The 17,223-nt window shown below is 42.7% G+C and overlaps 1 long non-coding RNA gene across 1 annotated transcript; it reads right to left on the reverse strand.

Annotated features, from left to right (window-relative positions):
- Positions 1 to 1,329: 1,329 nt before the first annotated feature.
- Positions 1,330 to 12,183, reverse strand: LOC140484491 (uncharacterized). The gene is made up of 5 exons (XR_011962191.1): positions 12,093 to 12,183; positions 11,362 to 11,468; positions 8,594 to 8,676; positions 5,357 to 5,443; positions 1,330 to 1,645 (listed from the first exon to the last, which is right to left on the reverse strand). It is a non-coding gene; the product is annotated as an uncharacterized lncRNA (long non-coding RNA).
- Between the last annotated feature and the right edge of the window lie 5,040 nt (positions 12,184 to 17,223).

The following is a 17,223-nucleotide window of genomic DNA, read 5'->3' on the forward strand; positions in this document are numbered from 1 at the left end:
GCAGGAATGTGGAGCTGAGGCCATGAAAAGCTCAGCCCTGATCTTATTGAATGGTACAGCAGGCTTGAGGGGCTAGATGAAAGTTCTTGCCTTGTGCCATCAAAATTGGCCTTTGTCCAATTCAGAACCTTAATGTTTAGATCTGGTATATTATTTTCTGTAACTATTTTAAAACTATTAGAATTATCAGAGACTCCCAACAGTGTGGAAGCAGGTCATTCAGCCCATCACATTGATACTGACCTGGAGAGCCTCCTAACCTCCCACTGTAACATTGCATTTCCCAGGGCCAGCCAACCTACACATCCCTGAACACTGTGGGCAATTCAAACTGGATAATCCACCCAACCTACACATCTCTGGACTATGGGACGAAACCAGAGCACCCGGACGAAATCCATGCAGAAAACCCCAATAAGGTGATCATCCCATTCTCATTTCCCAGTTCCACCTAAATAACTTCACGGGGCATACTCCCAGGAATACCTTCCCTCAGCAAAAACATAATGCTGTCCCGAATCAAAAATGCCACTCCCCCTCCTCTCTTGTCCCCTTTCTATTCTCCCTATAGTATCTATACCCTGGAACATTAAGCTGCCAGGCCTATCCATCCCTGAGTGATGCCTCTGTAATTGCTATAATATCCCAGTGCCATGTTCAAAACCATACCCTGAGCTCATCTGCCTTCCCCGTCAGGCCTTTTCTATTGAAGTAAATGCAGTGCAACTGCTCAGTCCGACTTCATTCTGTGCCTTGCCCTTGCCTGCCTTGACTATTTGACTTCTGAACTGTACCAGCCTCAGACATACCTCTATTTTCACTATCTTCTTGGGTTTACACCCACTCCCTCACTGGTTTAATGCCTCCCGAGTATCACTAGCAAGTCTCCCTGCCTAGATATTTGACACCTTCCAATTCAGGTACAATCCATCCTTCTTATGAAGGTCAACTCTACTCCAGAGGAGATCAAAATGATCCAAAAAACGTGATTCCTTTTCCCCTGCACCAGCTCCTTAGCCACTCATTGAGCACCTCCTCCTCCTCTGTAATATGGACATTTTTCAAGATGTGACCATTTATTTCTCCACATTCTATATCTCCCATGTACTTCTTCACAGTAAACACTGATGCAAAATACTTGTTTCCTATACTGCCCATCGCCTGCAGCTCCACACAATGGCTGCCTTGCTGATCTTTGAGGGTCTCTATTTTCTCCCTAGTTAGCCTTTTGTTCCTCATGTATTTACAAAAGCCCTTCGGATTATCCTTAACCCTATTCGCCAAAGCTATCTCACGTCCCTTTTTTGCCTCCTGATTTCCCTCTTAATTATACTCCCACTGCCTTTATACTCAAAAATTTTTTGGATTGGAATAAATGCAAAATATAACATCTTGACAAAACAAACGAAGGCAGGACTTACACTCAATAAAAGTAGGGCCTTGAGTAGTGATATGGGAACAAAGAGACCGAGGGCTTCACGTCTTTGAAGTGTGTGTTACATGTAGACCGGGTGGTGAAGAAGGTGCTTAGCACACTTACCTTCATTGTTCAGACCTTTGAGTCCAGGAGTTGGGACGTTGCGTTGAGGATTTACAGCACGTTGGGGAGGCCTCTTCTGGAATACTCTGTCCAGTTCAGGTGGTGCTGTTATAGGAAGGATATCATTAAATTGGAGCAGGTTCAGAAGAGATTTACCAGAATGTTGCCATGAATAGAGGGATTGTGTTCTAAGGAGAGGCTGGATAGGCTGGGAATTTTTTTCACTGGCGTGCACGAGGTTGAGGGGTGACCTTATTAGAGGTTTATAAAATCAGAAAGAGTGTAGATAAGGTGAATAGCCAGGAGAGAGGGGGATTCAAAACTCGGGTGCATTCATTTTGAGAAGAAATGAGAAAGATTTGAGGGGAAAGACATTAGGGTTTTTTAAAAAAAATTTACACACGTGGAATGAACTTCCAGAGGAAGTGGTAGCTGTGAATACAATTATAATATTTAAAAGACATTCAGATAAGTACATAAATAGGAAATATTTGGATGGATGTGGACCAATCAGAGGCAGGTACAATTAGTTCAGTTTGGAATTATGGTTGGCATGGACTGGTTGGACCACAGGGCCTGTTTCCTTGCTGTATAACGTATGACTCTAATCCTCACTAACTCTAAATTCCTCCATCCTCACAACTCTCCCGATCACTGTCACTTCATCCAGCCTCACAACTCTTCCTTATTTCTAGAATTCCTCACCAGCCACAGAACGCTCTCTATCTCATGTCCTCCAGTATCTCAAATCTCTGCGATATGTGCCTTTCTTATTTCCAGCCTTGAGGATGCCCTCATTCACTCCGATTGGTTGGAGGACAAACTGGTACGACCTGGTCTTCCAGTACTGCCCTCTGCCCCCTATTGGCCTGCGCTGACATCAATCATCGAGGCCCATTGTGAGGTGAGTGGTGGGATCCTCCCTCTCTCTGCCCTGGGATGAGCTTCGACATTCACAATCAATGGGGCAGTATCACAGAGCACAGGGGCTGGGGCTATTCAGCCCATTTGGGATGTACCCTCTCCCTCTGGAGATGCTGCAAATCTGTCCCAATTCCCTTCCCATTTGCCCATAGCCCCCCAAATCTTCCCTTAAAAAGTAAAATTCCAAATCTGTTTATGAATAACTGCTGAGTCTGTGTCCAGCTGCCATTCAGACTGTTCCAGATACTCAGAACTTACTGAATAAAATAATGTTCACATATTCACATTATTTGCCAATTACCTGAAAATAGTTATTAAAATTGTGACTTTGTTAACAATTCCCCTCTCTCTGCAGATTAGAGATCCTAGAAACAAATTTGCACCTGGTCAAAATCACTGCTTAACCTTCTCAGCTCCAAGGACAATTATCTGTGCTTCTGCTAGCTCTCCACAAAAGAGGAACACATCTTATTTTCATTTATTAGTGTCATAGAGATGTACAGCACAGAAACAGACCTTTGGTCCAATTTGTCCATGACAACGAGGAATCCTCAACAAATGGAGCCCCATTTGCCAGCTATTGGTCCGTATCATTGGAAACTCTTCCTATTCATGTACCCAATCGGATGCCTTTCAAATGTTGTAATTGTATCAGCCTCCACTACTTCATCTGGCAGCTCATTCCACACATACACCACACACAGCTTGAAAACTTTGCCCCTCAGATCCATTTTAAATCCTTGCCCTCTCAACTTTAGTCCATGTGATCTTGTTTTGAACCCACATAACTGGGGGGGAAAAGACCCTGGCTGTTCACCTTATCCGTGCCCCTTATGATTTTATAAATCTCCATGAAGTCACCTCTCAGTCTTATACTCTCTAGGGAAATTTCCCCTAGCCTATTCACCCTCTCCCTGGATCCCACATCCTCCAACCCTAGCAAAGTCTTTGTAAATCTTGTCTGAACTCTTTCAAGATTCACAACATCCTTTCCAGAACAGGGAATTTCGAACTTAAAACATAATTCCTGAAATGGCTAAATCAATGTCCTGTCCAACCACAATTTGATGTCCCAGCTTCTGTACTCAATGTATTGACCAATAAATATAAGCATACCAAACACCACCTTCACTAGTCTGCCTACCTGCGACTCTACTTTCAAGGAACAATGAACCTGCACTCCATGGTCTCTATGTTCAGCAACATTCCCAAGGACTTTACCATTAAGTGTACAAGTCCTGCTCTGATTTGCCTTTCCAAAATCCAACAGCTTACATTTGTCTAAATTGAGCCCAGTCTGCCATTCCTCGCTCCAATGGCCCATCTGGTCAAGATACTGTTGCATTCTGAACTAACCTTCTTCATTGTCCAATACACCTCCAATTTTGGTGTCTCCTGTAAACCCACTGACCATATCTCATATATGAACATCCAAGTCATTTATTTAAGGACCCAATATCCATTCCAGCAGGACAATGCTGCTCACAGGCCTCCAGTCCGCAAAGCAACCCTCCATCACCACCCTCTGCCTCCTACCCTCAAACCAGTTTTGTATCCAAATGGCTAGTTCTCCCAACATTTCATGTTATCTAACCTTGCTAACCAGTCTACTTTGTGGAACATCATTCAATGTCCATAGAGACAACGTCCACAGTCTGCCTTCATCAATCATCTTTGTCACATCTTCAAAGAAACTCAATCAAGTTAGAGAGAGAGAATTTCCCACACACAAAGCCATGTTAACTATCCCTAATCAATCCTTGTCTTTCCAAATACATGTAAATCCTGTTCCTCAGAATCCCTTCCAACAACTTACCTACCACTGACGTTAGGTTGACTGTTCTCTTGTTCCCTGGACTTTCCTTACCACCTTTTTTAAATAATGGCACCCATCTTCCAGCACCTCACCTGTCACAAACAATGATATAAATACCTCAGGGAGGGGCACTGCCATCACCTTCCTAGCTTTCCACAAATTTCTGGGATACACCTGATCAGGTCCCAGGGATTTATCCACCTTGCTACTGTTTAAGACATCCAGGACTTCCTCCTCTGTAATATAGACACTTTTCAAGTTATCACTATTTATTTCCCCAAACTCTCTAGAATAGAATAGCATAGTATTTCTCCCACCTCCTGTTGTTCCATAGATTGCCTTGTTGATCATTAAGGGGTCCTATTCTCTGTCTGGGTATTATTTTATCCTTAATGTATTTGTAGAATCTCTTTGGATTCTCCTTAAACTATTTCCTAGAGATATTTCAAGTCCCCTTTTTGCTCTCCTGATTACCCTGTACTCCCAACTCCTCCGCCTCTGCCATATCTGCTCCCAGGAGAAGCAAATCCACTCCAGGACATCCCAGAAAGGTTTCTTCTTTCAAGGACCGGATTTCCCTCCCACTTGATCAACAATGCACTCCAACGCATATCCACCACTTTCTGTACCTCTGCCTTCCCCCCACCCTCCAACCACAATAAGAATATAATCCCCCGGTCCTCAGCTGCCACCCACTAATCTCCATTAACCTCTGCTATGTCCGCTACCTACAGTCAGACCCCGCCACCAGGGACATATCTCCCTCCCCAGCCCTTTCTATCTTCCGCAGAGACCATGGGATCTTTGGTGCTGATGAGCTGCCCCACGGATACCTCAGTCACTCACCCTGCCAAATGGCCTAGTGAGATTATCACTAGATGGATAATCCAGACACCCAGGTAACGTTCTGGGGCCCAGGGTTTGGATCCCGTCATGGCAGACAGTGGAATGTGAATTCAATAAAAATTTGGAATTAAGAATCTATTAAAGACCATGAATCCATTGTTGATTATTGTTAAAAAAAAACCTCATAAGATTCGCTAATATCCTTCAGGGAAGGAATCTGCCATCCCTACCTGGTCTGGCCTACATGTGACTCCAGACGCACAGCAATGTAGTTGACTCTTTACTGCCCTTTGGGCCCAGTCAGTGATACCCTCATCCTGTGAATGAATAACAAAGAAGATCAAGTCTTGTACACAACCATACTGTTTTTACAGATAAGTGATCTCTGAGTAAATTTGCTTTTCAACTCCCTGCTGACTATTGGGGAAGTGGGGGGTGGGGGGTCAATAGTACCATCCCAATAAGGAGATCATCCCTTTCTTATTTCTCAGTTCCACCTGTATAACCTGCCTGGATGTCCTCCCAGGAATACCGTCTTGAAGCCCAGCTGTGATGTTATCCTTTATCAAAAATACCTCTCCCCCTGCTCTGTTGCCCCCTTTCTATCTTTGCTATAGCATCTGTACACTGGAACATTAAGCTGCTGGTCCTATCCATCATTAAGTCGTGCCTCTGTAATTGCTATAATATCCCAGTGCGATGTTCAAAACCATACCCTGAGCTCCTCTGCCCGACCTATCGGGCCTCCTGCGTTGAAATAAATGCAGTGGAACTGCTCATTCTGTGCCTTGCCCTTGTCTGCCTCGACTGTTTGACGTCTGAACTGTACCAGTGTCAGACTTAGCTCTTCCCTCACTCTCTCTCTGGGTTTACCCACATTCCTTCACTGGTTTAATGCCTCCTGAATAGCACTAGCAACTATTCCCTTCTAGTGTCAGTACAATCCATCCTTCTGATGGAGGTCAATTCTACCCCACAAGAGATTCCAATGATCCAATAATGTGAACTCTTCTATTCCTATGTCATTGATACCAATAAACAACAGCCTCCCCTCAAAATGGTTATTCTCCCCTTTAAGAATATTCTGCTCCCTCTCGGAGACATCCTTATACAAAAATTACACATTCAAGTAATAAACCTTACACACATCAGGTCATCATAAAAGGATTACATGACACATTGTAGGTTTGGGGAGACCTTTTGAGAGAATGCGATGATTCAAAGGAGAATTTTTAAGCAGCAAATGGGATTGATCTGGAACACAATACTCACACACACAATGCGAATATCCACATCCTGATATACTGAGTAATTCAATTAGAGTTTAGCAGAATATTTACTGAGATTACCATCTGAATGTCCACCTGTAATATCCTGTAATATAAGTTTATAAAATCTGTCACTATCAGTTCAAGTTAGAAACTCACACCATCCCCTCCTCGTGGCCCAGGATTACTGTACATATTACCCTTGAGGACATCAGCAGTCAACTCAGGGGGAAATCTGTGGGTTTCTAGGAGATTCAAACTTGAGATCTCATGTGACTGAACACAGCAGTTCTTTGACACATTGGAGAAAATGATCCAAGCGTCAGTGAGATATGGGGCACAAGAATTCTTTCCTTTTCTTTCACTCTGTGCTGACGATGGGCAAGTTGTCTCCATCCCGACCAATGGGTAGGAAGATCCTCTCAATCACTCCAAAGCGTATCCCTAAAAAGTTAGCAACTCTGTCTGCTTCCCACTGCCCAGTGCTCCCAGTAAATGTTTGGAAGAATGGGAAGGGGGGGGGGGTATATCTCCTAGAAAAGGCATAACTGTAAAGGTCTAAGAGGATTATGAAAAGAGAGAGATGCACAGGATAAGGGGGCAACAAGTTGCCAGATGGGGTGTAACTTGGGAAAAATGGGAAATTGCTGATTTTGGAGGAGATAATAAAAGAACAAAGTACTATTTAAATGGTGGAAACTGTAGAAAGCTGTACCACAAAGGGACCAGGGGTAATTGTTCAGGAAACACAGAAAGCTACCACAGTTACAACAGGGAATCAGGAAGGGGAATCGAATGTTTTCTTTCAAAAGTTTTCAGTATTAGAGTTTGGAGTATATACCTGACAGTAACGTGTGGAAGTGCTGGTGAGACCACCATATCTGCAGGAATGAGAGCAGTTTTGGTCCCTTTAGAGAAGGAAATGTGTCACTTTATTGGAGGCATTTCAGGGAAGATTCAATGAGATGATCCCTGGTTTGGAAGGATTATCTTTTAGATAAAGGCTGAAAAGTTTGGAACTCTACTCACTGGATTTTGGAGAAAGAGAGGTGATCTCATTGAGACAGATGGGATTCTTAAGGGGTTTGACAGGATAAATACTGAGAGGATGTGTCTGAAGGTAAATACTGAGAGGGGAGTCTGAAACCAGATTCTGAGTCACGGAATCAAGGATTCTGTTTTGGATTCAAGTTTAAGGCAACACAGACGTGGGTAAGGGGTTTCAGTAACAATAGAGCTGGGGTGAGGTGGAGAAAAGCAACGTTTAAGAGATTGGAATTCCTGGTTTTGTGATTGTGTGGATGTCTGATCAGAAGGTCACCTTGGGGTCAGATATAACAGCAATGTTGTGAAGAGTGTCGTTATGCTTCAGAGAGTTCCCAGTGGGAGGGAGGGGCTCAGCAGAAAGGTAAAGGTAAGGCAATGGGTTTAACCATGACAATGTGTCATTGGCTGAAATTACAGCTAATCGAGTAGTGGGAATGTGATAAGCAGTTTGATAACTGAGTAACAGTAGAGTAATGGAGAGGGATGATGGGGAGGGAGAGCTGGGCATCGTCAGTGTACATGTCAAACCTAACACAGTGTGTTTGGATGATATCACCTCATGGCACTATGTACGTGAGATACAGGAGAGACCAAGGATAGATCGTTGAGGGACACCAAATGCAAGGAATTCAGAAAGGAAAAGGAGAATGGAGATGGAGCAGGGTTTTCCAACAACGGTGAGGTCAAATATCAGTTTTTCACAAAATGGGAGAGAAGGACATAACCAATAAAAGACCAACAGACAGAACAAGGAACAATATCCATGAATTGGTGTGTGTGTGTGTGTTTGGGAGGTGGGGGGGGGGGAGGGGGGGTGAGTGATGAGGCGGCAGCGGAGGAAAGAGAGTTGGAAAGTGAGTTTAGCGAGATTAGGGTAAAGGGTCAAAGTGAGCTCTGATAAGGCTTGAAAAGACACTGGAGAAAGATGTAGGTTTAGGACAAAACCAGGAACACCACGTGAGTCAGTTTGGCTCAGTGGGCTAGTGGGAGGGAGAGAAACAGCAGATCGGATTATCTCAGTCTTAGTGACAGAGAAACTCCATGTGCTCCTCACTCGTTGTTGGAGGGGAGGATGGAGGAGACAGGATGATGGGCAGTGTTTTACAAAGAAACAAAACCAGGGTTAGTGATATTTAAAATGAACGAACAAACCTGATGTATTTAGCTTTTACCTAGAATTTTAAAACAAATGGCTGAAGTCCTGGTTCGAATCCCATCTTGGCAGATGGTGGAATCTGAATTCAAGAAAAAAAACAACGTATTAGGAATCTGCTGATCTCCATGAAACCATTGTCAATGGCGAATAAAATCCTGCCAACCTGACAGCGGCCCAGCCAGTTACTCACTGTATTAATCACTGCAAAGTCTCAACACAGGAATGAAACTGGATGGACCAGTTGGCAACTAACACGGCACCAGAAATTACAACCACAGAATCAGCTCTCTCGATAGTGCAACGTCCTCCTCACGAACATATGGTTTTTGGTGCCAAAATGTGGAGAGCTGTCTCACAGACGAGTCAAGGAACAGTCTGACATAGTCATACTCATGGAATCATCCCTTACAAACAATGACCAGACACCACCAAGACCATCCCTAGATATCGAGAGTGTGGTGCTGGAAAAGCACAACAGTCAGGTAGCATCCGAGCAGGAGAATCGACGTTTCTAGCCTAAGCCCGTCATCAGCCTGACCTGCTGTGCTTTTCCAGCACCAAACTCTTGACTCTGATCTCCAGCATCTGCAGTCTTCACTTTCTCCTGAAATCTCTGGATATGTCCTGTCCAACTGGCAGGACAGACCAGGCAGAGGTGGTGGCACAGACAGGGAGGATTTGCCCTGGGAGTACACAGCATTGGCTCTGGAGTCCAGGAAGTCTCATGGCTCCTGCTGATTACCACGTCCCGTCCTCCCTTGGCTGATGGATCACTTCTCCTTCACGTTGAATAACATTTGGAGGAAGCACTGAGGCAATAAAATGGTGTCAATTGTGACTGAGCTTGCCAGGTCCTAAAGGGTATAGCTGCTCAACTGAGTGTGCAGCTGGTGGTGAGGGAACCAAAAAGAGGGAAAAACATACTTGATCTCATTGTTATGAATTGACCAGCTGCAGATCGAATCTGGCCATGACAGTATCGGTACGAGCGACCATCACACATTCCTTTTGGAGACAAAGTCTTAGCTTAAGGTTGAGAAAAACCTCCATCGCGTTGAGTGACACTATCACCGTTCTAAATGGGATAGACTTCGAAGAGATGTAGGATCTCAAACTGGGTATCTCTGAGGCACTGTGGGACATCAACAGCAGCAGAACTGTACTCTCGCACAATCTGTAATCTCATGGGTTTGTACATCCCGCACTCACCCATCACAATGGACAGGAAAGGAGGGCATGCCATGAGCAGCACCAGGCAGACTTAAAAATGAAGTGCCAACCTGGTGAAGCGACCAAGCAGGACTATCTGCATTTCAAACAGCATCAGCAGCAAGTAACAGAGCTAAGTGATCCTCCATCCAATGGAACAGATCGGAGCTCTGCAGTTCTGCCACACCCAGTTGTGAACGGTGATGGGCAATTAAACAACTACCTGGAGGAAACATCACAGATATCCCCACCTTTACTGATGGAGGGGCCTCACACATCCATGCACCAGATAAGATGACAGCATTTGCAGCAATCTGCAGCCAGAAGTTTAAAGTGTGATGATCCATCTCAGCCTTCCCCAGTGGTTTCCAACATCACAGATGTGAGTTTTAAGCCTGTTCGATTCAGTTTGAATAACATCAAGAAATGGTTAAGTCGTGCAAAGGCTATGGGCCCTGCCAATATTCTGGCAATAATACTGACGGTTTGTGCTCCAGAACTTGCCACCCACCAATCCAAGTACCGCTCCAGCACTGGCATCTACCGACAATGTGGAACATTGCCCAGGAATGTTCAACACAAAAACACAGGGCAATCCAACCCAGCCAATTTCCCTCTCTCAGTCCACACTCGATCAGCAGTAAAGTGATGGAAGATGTCATCAACTGGGCTATCAAGCAGCAGCTGCTCAGCAACAGTCAGATCAGCGACACTCATTTTAGGCTCCACCAGGGCCACTCAGCTCCCGATTGTGTTACCGCCCTGATTCACAATCTGGCAACTAACTGAATCCCAGAGGTGAGGCGAGGTGAGTGTGATAACTCAGTCCCACTCCAAGACCACTATTTCCAGCTGATTCCACCCTTGTCTCAGCTCATATACTTTCATCCACCTTGTGTTATCTCCAGACTTCATTTTCCAAACACACTCAGGGCCAGCTTGCCACATTCAACCTCCCTGTAATCTCAAGAAAGTCTAAATCTCTGCTTGTTGATTCATCAAAAGGCTCCTAATTATACTCAACATACAGCCAGAGACATGTACAGCAAGGAAACAGACCCTTCGGTCCAACCCGTCCATGCCGACCAGATAACCCAACCCAATCTATTCTCACCTGCCAGCACCTGGCCAATGTCCCTTAATTTAAAATTCTCACACTTGATTTAATTCCTGGCTGTGATAATCCCTAGCTCCCTGCACCACACACACTGAGACCTCGACAACCCATTTTCTTGAAGACTCCCAAACATTTGTTAATTCATTAGTTCACCTGTGTGGCTGTTTCTACAGTTCCTGAAGCAGCTTGGTCTGAAATTCGCAGCCAAAACCTCTCAGGTCTGCTTTCCACCTTTGCGACATCCCTCAAAACCTGCTTTTTGGTAATGCTTTTGGTCACCTGACCTAATATCTCCATCTCTGGCCTTATGTCTAAAGTTCTCAATAGTATTTTTGAGAAATTATAAGCATGATAATAAAACTACAAACCGTTCTTGATTTTGACATTATCTTCAAATATTCACTGTTGCTGTAATGAATACTCTGTAATGTCTCTTACCCAACCACATTGTGGGAGCACCTTCACCACACAAACTGCAGCTGTACAAGAAAGTCAAACATCACCCTCTCCACAAGCAACAGGGCTTTGGCATTAATCACTGGTATCTGTGGAAGGAGAAACACAGTTGATGTTTCAGGGAGTGCAAAATGGATTACAGGGAATGAAAATGGTGCAGAATTTGATCGTCACAAATGGAAGGAAAATACACCTGTTTGTTGGAAAAAAGAATTCTTGACTATCAAAAATATTCAAGAAAAAATTAATCTGATAATAGAGCAGTACATGGTCAGGGGCTGGGCCTCAGTGAAAAACTCATTTGCAAAGGGTCTATAAAAGTAATAATACAGGAGTAAACAGACCAAAAATACACCCATGGTTCGAGATTGAGGAAACTAGATATTGACAAAGTGGTTATGAGGGAGCCCAGAGGTGAATCAGAGCAGTATTGGCTGTTATGATCACAATGACTCTATACTGGAGAAAGGCTGCACATGCGCCTGGCTGCACCTTGCCCCCTACAAAGATGGCGGCTCCGCACGTTGTCCCGAATAAAGATGGCGGCGCTCACTCAGGCCTGCAGCCGCGCTGAGGCCATTCCTAATTTACTGCATACACGGGACTGAGACGTTCAAATTTGTGTTTTCCGACGTGCACAATTTGTTTGTAAAACCTCTCCGCTCATAGCAACACAGTTTTTCTCCCGTTTCCCTGTTTATTTCTGTCGTTACCGTATCCTTTCTCTCCAAAACTTGCCGAGCATTCATTACGGCGACTCTGCGCCGCGCGCGAGGGTGATCACATGGTTTAGTTTAGCTCCGCCCTTCATTTACTTTGATTGGTTGGAGGACCAACATCCCGCTAGGTCCTCCAGTTCCGCCCACCGACCTTTCATTGGTCCGGTGCTGACATCAGTCATCCGCGGGTCACTTTGTTGGCTGAAGCATGCGCAGTGAGGCCTGCTTTTGCTGATATGTTGGGTAATGTGATGGGTGAGTTCACTGAGGGTAGGAATTCCCTTTGTGTGAGCTCTGCAGTAGATTTCCTTTATTCATGGAGGGAATTGCCTTCCTACTCATGACTGTATAGCTGTGATTGATGAATCAATGCCATCTGAACCAGTACAAAAACACCCCATTTTCACAACATCTGAGATCTTTAGCACATTATATCACACTCTTCTTTGGAAACAAAAAAAACATGAAACGGAGCCGGAGTAGGGCATTCATCACCTTCAGCTTGTTCCCCCATTCTATCAGATCATGGCTTGGCCAACCCAGACCTCAACACCTCTTTTATGGTTGATCCGCATAGCCCTCAACTGCTCAATACTTCAAAAATCTATCTGCCCTCTTTTAAAATAATTTGAGACAGAATCACAGATACCCTACTATGTGGAAACAGGCCCTTCAGCCCAACAAGCCAGAACAACCCTCCAAAGAGTAACCCAACTATTCCCCTCCCACATTTAACTTTCACAATTGTTTGGGCGAGAAAATTCTAGCCATTCACTGAGAGAAAAATATTATTTACTTTTTCTGAAATGAATTTTCCCTTCTGTAATGTCCCCTGGTTTGAGACTTCACTGGTGCTAGAAGATCTAGACAACATCTACCCTGTCAAGCTCCTCAGAATCTTGTTTCCATAAGATCACCCCCGCTTATCTATTCTTAATAGGTCAACCCTTTTGTCCTCAGAGCAGCTAAGTAAATCTTTTTTGAATGGTCTCCGATGTTAGTTTATCCTTTATTAAATATGGGAGCTAACACTGTATACAGCACTGCAAGTGAGGACTCAGCAACAGCCAGTGAGGTTAACCAATCCTCAGTCCATGCTAATACATTTCGCCAATACCATGAGCTCCTAAATTGTGCAATTAGCTTTTATGTAGCACCTTATCATTTGCATTTTTAAAATCCAAATACAGAACATCACTGGAATGCCCTTTATCACCCTGCTTGTTATCTCCTCAATGAACTGTCGCAAATTTGTCAAATATAGTTTCTCTTTCACAAAACCCAGTCTACCATGTTTAATGATAAGCTTTTCTAAATATCCTGCAATTTCTTACTTTAATATTCGACTCTGTAGATTCTTTCAGTAGATTTGCTAAGTATGATTCGCCTCTCTTAAATCCATGTGGACTCTGTCCAATCCTGTCACTGTTCAGTAAGAAACTTGACTGTACTCCAATATAGTTAGTAAATGTATCTGTATTTATTTTTAAAAATTGATTACTTATAAATGCTGGACCCATGCAATATCAATGAATTAGTGACTCTGAATTTGGGTTATAATGTTTTTTCTATTAATTCCTTTTCGTACTGTGTTATGCAGACAGCACCAAGTGATCACTCTTAATTGTGAGTAACTTTGAAAATAATATATTTTAAAAATGACATCCCAAAATGCTGCCTCATTATTGTGCAAGGAGGATTTTGCATTCAATAGTTTGCAGATAAAATTGAACAGATTTTTGCTGCAATTTGGGCAGACTACAGGTTACACCAAAGTGGCAACTCTGCTCTCAAATTCTTACTTGACACTGCCCAAGGCGATACTGATGGGACTTCACTTTGCCATTCTGGGTCACCAGCTTTATTTCCAGGTTTAATCCTATAATCATCCTAGAGCTTGTAATTTTTGACAACTTCTCTTTTAGGTACATATGTAAATATCATACTGAAATGTTGCACTGAATGGTACCAAATCTGAAATTAGTCTCTAATCTGACCCTTCTACATATGTATTGGCATAAGTCTATGCCAGTTATTTTTCTGAAGCCTGTGATTCCTGATGAAGGACTTATGCCTGAAACATCAACTCTCCTGCTTCTCGCATGCTGCCTGACTTGCTGTGCTTTTCCAGCATGACACTTTTCAACTCTGATATCCAGCTTCTTTGGTCGTCACTTTCTCTTTTGAGAAGTTTAAACCAAGAATAATTTTTGTTCATCAAAGTGCAATAGGAACCAATTCATGAAATTCAGATATCTCACATTTACCTTAACTATGGGAAGTCTAAGACATGACTAAATTATTGTCAGTAATTGAAACCATGCTGACAAACTTGTGCAGTATCAGTGCCTCACCTTTAGAGTGTTCCCAGATATCGCACAGCTGCAGTATTTTGTTTTGCACTGAGCGAAATGTTGTTCTCACTTTTTTCTTTGTGAAAGATTACCAAATTAACTTGGATGAATAAACTTATAATTTCTTTAACCAATGTTGGGAGAGAAAAAAATGTCAGTATTTCAAATGCTGATAAAGTAAAATAAACTGAATCAGTAGAAAGGGTTTAAGATGGATATGGAACAAATGCTGGCAAATGGGACTAGATTAATTTTGGATATCTGGTCAGCATTGGCAAGTTGGACTGAAGGGTCTGATTTTGTGTTGTACAACTGTGACTTCATTCTCTCAATTATTCAAGAAGTTGAATACTTCAAGGAGGAAAAGGAGAATTTATTCAGAGAATGCACGTGAAATGATGATTGAGGTATATCAAACTCACATTGTTTCATGACCTTTCCCTCTGGGTTCTTCAATGAACAAACTTGTTTGGTTATCTGAATAACTATGTATCATGTGATTTGTTTCACATAAAATATTTCATTAGGATCTTGCGAACTATTAAGAAGTGTTCATTTTTAAAATTTAGGTAGCTTGATTATTAAGCAAAAGGTTAGCGTTTTACTCCCACTGAATCATTCCTCTATAAAAGGTAACAAGCTTTTTATTTTTTCTGGACTTTGAATATATGGAAGTCAATTCTGAAGGAAAAAAATCCTAGTCGGTATTGTTCCCACATATCTGGAGTAATTGCTTCTGGTCAGTCTTTAGGTTATAGAGGCTCGGAAAGAGATGAGTTGGCCAAAGTTAGGAATATCATTTGGATGGACTGTGCTCATTGGGGAAACTTGCAGGATCTGTAGAAGATACACGTGTTTCAGAGTGTATGCAATAAACCTGAACATTGTTATTTTTTTTCACAGAACTTGTGACCTGACTGGAGCAGCAATGAAGCTCGTGTTGTTTTTTAAATTTCCGAGCTTGCCAAATTATTGTTGGTAAATGCAGGTGACTTTATCAAAGCACATTTCACACTCCCCAGCCAGGAATTTGGTCCCAATTCTGTCAGTCCATCCATTCCTATGGATAACAGGTATTTTAAATGTGAGCACTCCATTTAACTATTTGAATTGAATACTTCAGTGGTTACATCCTCTTGGATTCTTAATTTCAAATTACTCAATGTGATTTTTTTTGTCCCCCCTGAATTTGCCAAGCACTGGGCAGTTCTGGAATATTCCAAACATTTACAATAGATGCATTTACACTATTGAAGGCAACCTGGCAGATTTTAATACCATTCAGGTAGTCAACAACAATACATAAGTAACTTTATGAATTGCTTACTGTACACCAACAACGCAAGCCAAGTATTAGTGAAACCACAGATTCTCTCCCAAGGATTCCCAAATCTAAACAGTGCATTCCAGATATGCTCACTATCACCATCTGGGAGCAGTCTCCCAAAGTGCTCCCAGAATTTAGAAAGCGCATACACTGCCCTCCAAAGATAAATCTGCTGTCACAGGCTTCACTCTTATTGTATACAATGGCATTTATTGTCCAGTTCTTTAACGTGACAAATGATTTTACAAAAAATTTATAAAATTCATTAAATCCTGAAGAAATGTGATGTCAGCCCTTTGTAGAAGTGAATGGAAAGTGTGATGTTTGCTTGACCTTTGGCTCTATGTCTCAGACTGAACTGAACCTTGAGCAAAATGTGGGATGTTTTCCACACTTTGTTTAAAAGAGCAAAGATTATGCTCTGAGATTTAAATGTTCAATCAGGTTTAATAAAAATCCTTCCAAAAATTGAGTTTGACTTCAGCTCCTTGAAAGAGACATGCTCTTGGCCTTCAATTTTGTGACATGTAATCATTCTTTGGTAAAGGTGGCTGTGTGTAACACTGCAGGATATTGTGCTGAAGTGCCTCATTGGGTGGAGGAGCTTTATTACTGGTGTAACTTGGCTAATTTTGAGATGGAATATTATTGAGAGTTAAATCTTGTTTTTAAACCGAGACGTGCTTGTGCAACTCAAGTGTGGAAACTATGCTCATGTTTGCAATGAACCTTTCACTTTTGGAGATTAGTATTTTTCCGATCGGTTTTGTAAATAAAGTTCACTATAGAAAGCACAGTGCTGGAGAACTGCAGGTCCAGCAGCATCTCTGAGGGGAATAAAACATTGGAAGCTCCAAGTCTCATGACCATTTGTCCGTTCAGACAAAGAGTCACTGAAATTGAAATGTAACATTATTTTTCTCTTCACCGATGCCCTCAGAACTGCTGAGTTTCTCCAGCACTTTGTTTCTGGTGTTCACATGTGCAGCACCTGCAGTTTATTGTTTTGTTATAGTTCCTATGATTTGACTTGGGGAACGAGAGGCAGCAACTGTGATCAACTCGGATAAAACTCCCCAACCATGGAAAACAAACATATAGTTCTTTATACTTTGCAAAACACGACTGTAAATAAGAAATGCGATTAAGCTAATTGCAAGGCGGCATACCACCGGCCTTGTCTCAAACTTGCTACTCATCTTTGAGGACTAATCTGTCAGAATTGTGTTTGCTCCCTTCCTTTGAGATCACAGTCCACAAATGTCCCAGTTCCAATTCCTGGGCCACGCCCAGTTGCCACATTGCAGTGGGGTGGGGAGCTTTGTGTCAGCCTGAAGTTTTTGTTAATAACAACATTGCAGGTTGAAGTTGACGGTTTTGACGAATATTGCATCATCAAACTTGGAGGAAATCCTTCCGAATGTATTGATTAACTGGACTGAGC

This window comes from Chiloscyllium punctatum, chromosome 13, assembly GCF_047496795.1.
Source record: "Chiloscyllium punctatum isolate Juve2018m chromosome 13, sChiPun1.3, whole genome shotgun sequence".
In the NCBI taxonomy this organism is placed as follows: Eukaryota; Metazoa; Chordata; class Chondrichthyes; order Orectolobiformes; family Hemiscylliidae; genus Chiloscyllium; species Chiloscyllium punctatum.